Raw genomic sequence first — 7392 nt, 5'->3', positions numbered from 1 at the left:
TTCAGATTTTCAACCTTGCGAGCTTGCCTTAATTTTTGCCTAAGCCGCCCTTTTCGGATTTTCAACTTAGCAGGCTTTTTACTTTTTTTTTCTGAACTTCTGGAGTTACTATCTGATCATGCTTTACTACCTTAACTTTTTCGCAAAATACTTAGGTGGACTTTTATGGGTAGGCTTAGGACTAGGTATAAAAAGAAAGGAATCTTGAGGCTCAAAAACCCAAATGCCTGTGTGGCATTTTCTTTTTAATTATTTTCTTTTTCCTTGAATTTTCTTTCCCATTTTGCAATATTTCTTTTTCTTTTTAATTTTATTTCATTTATTTATTTTTTTTTAGATTTTTTCTTTGTTGGGGAATCTATTTTTTTATTTTGATGTGGTCGGGCCTGAAGTAACTTCTCAGGTTGCCTACGTACCCCGTAGTTCGAATTTTTCCCTCCCCTAGGTTAGGTGATCGGGCTGAGAAAGAAAAATGCATCATTTTTTTTAAAAAACTGCAAAGGGCTGAGAAAGGAGATATTGAACTGGGTAGCAGAAAAGTTGATTCGGCCAAAGATGACCTCCTTAAATGTAGTACCGTTATATCTGGTCAAGGTTGATTGACTCTGGTAATTCGATTCCATCATGATCTTGAAGTCTAACAGTTTTTTCAGATAGTATTTCCTTAATGATTGAATCTCTCCAATTGGGTTCAAACTTTCTATGATCGAGGAAGAGTGCTCAAAAAAAAAATTTGGTTGTCTGATGCTTAGATCCTTGACTTATAAGTGATGAACTTTGACTTTCTTGTCAAACATGCGAGTGACTCCTCTCCATTGACAGACCCAATCTGTTTCTAACAATTAACTTCCATCAAGACCTTGAGATACAGGATTTTCCCTTTTAACCGGTAAGATTGCTTCCATATCATACTAGAGTGACTCTAGTGGAAGACTGTATTGAAGTGTAATATTTCCATAATGCGAATGGTAACTTCTCTAGCCAATCCCAGTATGATGTGTGATTGACACATTTTCACGATGATTGTCTTGAGATTTTTACTGGCCGTTTCAACTATTCCATCGATTTTAAAATTCCAGCACTGATACATTTTGTAATCCCTCCTCTGACTATGTCAGTCTATTCTGGTTTGTATATGTGGTGTTCTCACAGGATGGTTATATATTTCATGTTGAACAACACTCCAAATTTAATCGACATATCCTCATAGGACCATGTAAGCAAGTCTTTTGAATTTTCTGAATAAATTCATCATCTCTTTGTGCTCCTCTGGGGATAAGTGAGTTTCAATCTGAATTTCTTGGGAATTATTTTTGCTCCGAGGTCAATGACCTTTGCTTCCTCAAGCAAGACATTTATTTTCTCATTTAAGAGGGGGTTCCTTATTAGAAGAATTTCTCCTTGAAGTCAGTTATTAGTTAATTCGTTAATGCGCTCGAGGTATTCAAAAATTTTCTTTATTCAATTAAATTTAGATGGGGCGACTGACACCATTGCAGACTCGACAAACTAACTTGACTAGAACAAAATAAGAAATAAAAAGACAGACTTGATTACTGAATTGATAGAAAGAACTGGACTCAAGACTCATAAACAACTAAAGACAATTACCCACAACGGGCTTGATTACAGACTGAGAACTCGAGAAACTATTTCCAAGCGATTGAACTAAGTCTTTGTGGCGCCCCGCCGAAACGCTAACACAAATCCCCATGTCAGATCTCGAGGTATTATGTAGCACCTCGAAATTTCGGCATGGTCTCCTCTGTTTATGTTAGCATTCCAAGACGTTCAACCTGCACCTGATAAACGACATACAATCCTGCATACATATACAAAATATAATACTAGCGGAAGCCTATATAAGTTTAATAACGTACGAATTATCAGAGTGCGGAAGAAGAAAATTTACGGGATTATACAAAATTTTCTCACTCTAACAGAATCCTAACGCTCAATACAAATCTATAATACTCCTAGACAAATGGAGTATAACTCCAATACTTACCAAGTGACAAAGTCTGGCTATCTATTTGACCCACCAGATGATTCTCACTCGTGCTCTATACTTGTCTCGCCAAGCTTTAGATCTGAAACTAAAAAAAATAGAGAAGGAAAGGGTGAGTAACAAGGGTTACCCAGTAAGGAAGCAACAATTTCTGCCAATAACCCCTCCTAGCATGAACGAATAAGCATACTGAATCATTTTAAAATAATCAAAGTTTTACATAATAAACTACGATTAACTGGTACATATAGCCAGGGATGAGCAACTAAACATTTTAAAACTGACATTACATCAATCAACAGTACTCACTATACCATTTTCTCTATGTACAAATCTAATTGATCAAATGGAAACATTAAACATGTATTTCATTTTATATATCAAAGTAAAGCAGCAAATACATAATACACAATAGTGGAGTATTGGAATTAGAGAGTTGGGATTCACGACTGGATCGCTCCCAGTCGGGACATGATGTTACAATTCCTTTCTGGCTTTTAGTTCCTGATTTTGTGGCCGGTCGCTGCCCTTACCACGTTTGGTTGACCATTTATCCGGCTCAGGCTGGCCGTTTGACGTGACCGTAAGCAATGGGTCTCTTTTCGATGTGTTAGAACGTTCGACTACTATAGATTGTTAGTGATCACTGACTAATCATCTTCGTCTATGCCTATCAGGCGTACATGTGATTCCCAAAGATACAAACCATTCGTATACGACCACCTTTACATTACAAGTTCACTGGTAAAGATAGAAAGGAATAAACCCGGATTCCAGTTGTGACTCCACTCTCATACGCGTCCCATACCACGTATGAGTTTGGTGGTCCCTACCGTACATCCCAGGATAGTACACCACTCCGGATGATATGACGCACTATCCCTTCAGGCATTCACAAACTCTTTAACAGCTCACAAAATAGCTACATATGTATATTATTTTTATTTGAAAACAAAAGAGAAATTAACAATACAAGGTTGAGAATGGATATCCAGTTTCCTACCATGCAAGTGTGGCCACCCGGCCTAAAATAAATAACAGAACGGAAACGTAAACAGCGCCTCGCGCTAACAGAAAGGAAATAAACATGCAACCAATAATATTATCCCTGGATATCTGTTCACCAACCTACACACAACACAACAACGTAAAATGCAACATCACCCCTCGGGTGTGACTCTGACATTTTACCGTTTCATACCCTTTTTCCCTCTTTCCGATTTTTACAATTTTCAATCTCTTTAATAAAACATCCATTTTATGATATTCATCAACTCAATATGAGTTCATTGAATATTAAATCACATTTTCCAACTAAAGAATTTATTTTTTTATCAAACCTTGAAAAAATACAAAACTTATTTTAAAACGGGGTCCGAGCAGTGCACAGGACCCAACTTACAGAAATAACCCAATAAAATACCTCACCCACGTATAATTTGTTAAAAATACAATTAAACATATCAATCATGCAATTTCTAGCGTGAATTTTTGAAATAACAAAAGAATTCTACCTTTCGGAAATACATCCAAATTTTTTCAATAAAATCTTAAATGCAATTTTCACAATCTACAATTATTAATAGAAATTCAGAGTTCCTTACTATCTCTAGGCGAAAGGATCAAAGCACGTGCACGGAAATCGAGGCGATCAGCACGGAAATCGAGATGGACCGAACTTCGAAGCGGCTGATTTTTGAAATCGACCTGGTGGTTTTGAAGATCTCGATGTGCTTGTCTCTTCTCCCTTCTACGGCGAAAGACAGTTTGACCCCGAAATCGATGAAAACCGAGGTCGAAGTTACGAAAATCTCCGTATAAAAATACGGCTGATTTTTTATTATACGGGGTGAAAAAGACGAGAAAACGGAAGGAATTTAAGTGGGTTATGTAGAGAATGAGACGACGGACGTTTCTCCTTCTGCGTCAGAAAGCGATTTGACCCCGAAACGGACGAAATCCGAGGTCAAAGTTTTGAAATTTCCGTATCCAAATACGGCTGATTTTTGACGATATCGGGTGAAATAGAAAGTGAAACAAGAAAGGTTGGGTGGGTTTTGTAGAGAACGTAGCTGCGGACATTTCTCCCTTCTGCGTCGATTGTCGACGGCGAACCGTTTGTGAGAGATCTGAGGTGGAAGGTCGAAGAGAAAAAAAAAAAATCGTTTTATATGGCCGTATGGACGCGTTGGGGAAGATGAGTTATATAAAAAAAATTAAAAATATTATTTAAATAACATGTGGGACAAATTCGGTATTTTATCAATTATTTCGATCGTCGATAACTTTATCATCCGGACTCCAAAACTGACAAATGAATACTCTATTTCGCCTAATTTTTCATTCCGGATCTAATGGTATAGTCAATTTTTACAAATTATGTCTCCATCAAAAATTTACATTTTTGGCCTGACGTGACCCATAAACTTGATGTCGTTTTCGTTTTTGGCGATAATTCAACTTCCTGATCTCCAAAAATGACAAATAAATAGTCTATGTTGAATAATTTTTCGTTATGAAACCAATGGTATGATCGAATTTTAAAAAATTATTACTCCAACAAAAAGTTACTGTTTTAGCCTGGTCCGACCCGGTAATCGAGGATTTTGCAACTTTTATATTCGGACTCGCATTTGAGCGTGCTTACAGGCTAAACTATGTTTTTCGATCATTTTGAATCTAATGGTGAGGTCAGATTCCATTAAAAATGATTAAAAACATCCTAAAGTTTTACTCCTAAATCCCACTTTCAAGATTTTCTTAAAATTTCACTATTTATTTTTTCCTCGAGATACGAATTTAAAATTCGGGGTGTTACAGTCTTCTTCTTCAAATTCTTTGCATTCTTCAGACTTACTTCTTCTCTCTTGGCCAAGACTGCATTTGGTGGTGAAAACCTCATTAGGGACCGTTACTCTGGTAAGAGGGAAGCTAGGAGGTTTATGATTCACTGATCGGATGAGAAAGATTGGGTCAAACGAGAGTTGAGTATTGGATACCATGTTCAAAGTCTGGGGAGGTTGGTAAATGGGTAGAGGGTTTGTAGTAACATTTGGCTGCTCAGGGGTAGGGACAGTAACTTTTTTGGCGTCAATGAGATCTTGAACTTTATGACGAAGAGCGACGCAACGATTAGTAAGATGATCGGAATTTTGGTGAAACTCACAAAATAGATTGAGATTGGGAGAAATAGGGAATGGATTTGGTAAATGTCGAGGTTGGAGAGGTGCAATGAGCCATTTACTTAATAGTTTTTGAAAAGACAATGCTCAACGGTATACCAAGATTGGTAAATTTCCTACATAATCGAGGTTGATTAGGATTAACTTGGTTAGTAGGCAAGATAGTAGTTTGGACGGGTGTAGTAGACGTACTGGCTACATAGGCATGATCAACGCTAGGCTTGGAATTGGTGAAAGGCTTTTTGAACTTGTTGTCAGAAGGATTGGAAAGGATTCCGGAAGCGAAAGCATCTTCCAATTGACTACCAACTTATAACAGAGACTCGAATGTAGGAAGGTATTGGGAGACTAGATGTCGGGCATACCCTTGCGAGAGATTTTTTAGGATAATAGCCATTTGTTCTTTCTCTGAAGGTCTATCCCACATTTGTGGAGCCTTGGCCCTCCAATGACCTATGAAGTCAGTAAATGTTTCCCCATTTTTTTGTTTAGTTGCCTCCAAATCCCTTCTTGAAGTCTCAATCTCGATACTATATTTATACTGATGCCAAAAAGCTTTTGACATGTTTTCTCATGTACCTACTATAGTTGGGTCTTGAGACATCAACCATCGCAAAGCTGACCCGGATAGAGTTCGTTGAAATAGCAATGTCATATGTTCATCACTGAGCCCCATAGTGCGCATGTTAGTAACATACACCTTAAGATGTGTTTTTGCACAACCTACCCCACTGAACTTGTCCATTTCGGGCATTACAAACTTCTCTGGCAAATGAATTCTAGGGATGCGGTTTAGAGCTTCAATGCCTGATGTGATTTCATCGATACCTTTTATATTCTTCAGAGTTGACTCCAGTTGAGACATTCTGTTGGCTAACACTGGATTTTCATCAACATACTCTTCGTCTCCGTCGAGTTCGAAGACTTCACGTGGACGTTTCTCTTCTACCTTCTTTCCTTTTGGGTCATCTAGGTGATTGCCCATTGATTTCGAGGTCTGTTCTAACACTTCTACTTTGCTTCTTATGCTGTTGATATCATTGGCAAAGGCTGCCAAGATCTTACGAATTTCTATGAGCTCAGATTCTTAAGCCTGCCTGTTGACTTAGTACTGACGTTCGTTCCAATCGACTGGACTTACGACTCTAACTAGGAGGTGGATGCTTGAGTTTTGGTGCAATGATAACCCTGAAAATCCCATCAAAGGTGGATTACTAGTTACGGACCCTAGAGTAGACCTTTAGTAAATAGAGATTTCTCTTGATAGCATGGGTTAAGTTAACCCCTAGATTCAAAATCTCTAATCAATGAAATATTTCGATCAAGAAATATTACATGAATATGATTTACTAATCTTGTTAAGTATGAAATATTCAGTCCATTGAATTAAACTAGCCGATGTAAGGTGATTGGGACTATGTACCCATTTGAGTTTGGGTCGGTTCAACCCAATGGATCTGAATATTCCACTTGCATCACTTCATCTAATATTTTTAAGCCAATTAGTTCAACCGGTTCATCTGTTAATCCATTTACCAATGGGGCTAATTGGTTTAACTTGATATTGATAAGTATGTCTCATCAATTGGGTTGGATCGATATTGCAGGTTTGATTGGAGCGGTGTGGACCGGTTCACCTACTTATCTTTTGGTTGGATTAAATAGAGCAACCCGGGAACACCCACGATAAGTTCGAGTCGTGGCTTACAAGGAAGGTTTCTAGACTCTAAGCTTACTATATGCAATGCATTTTTATCTAGCCACCCTTGCCCAAGTACACCTATCTACCTCTCAAGCATACTCAATCAGACGGTACGTGGTGATTTGGTTTGATATACCGTATAGGTGATAATCTAAAACCTCAACTCACTCTCTGATGCCAAAAATAGCCAGTTTGATCCCCAATTGAGAGGTGGTGCATGATACTGAGCAAGAGACCACTTAAATACCTCCCGTCTAGAATAGACGTAGTCTATCACCCTCATACAGTAGGGTACAGCGGGGTAGGATCTCGCTTAGGCACCGATTTTGACTAAGAAATGCAATTGATATACTTAGATTATCTTTTATATACCTATAGGTACGAGTCAAGAGTTTTAGCTTTCATAAATTGTTTGGCATCCCATGAGGGGACCGACCATGTACTAGTACTACGTTGACAATTGGGACATGCGACTGTGTGGCTCACAATAGGTCAAAAGC

The sequence above is a fragment of the Akebia trifoliata genome, chromosome 12, assembly GCF_017979445.1.
Source record: "Akebia trifoliata isolate Shusen 1 chromosome 12, ASM1797944v1, whole genome shotgun sequence".
Lineage (NCBI taxonomy): Eukaryota > Viridiplantae > Streptophyta > Magnoliopsida > Ranunculales > Lardizabalaceae > Akebia > Akebia trifoliata.
This window is presented reverse-complemented; position numbering follows the sequence as displayed.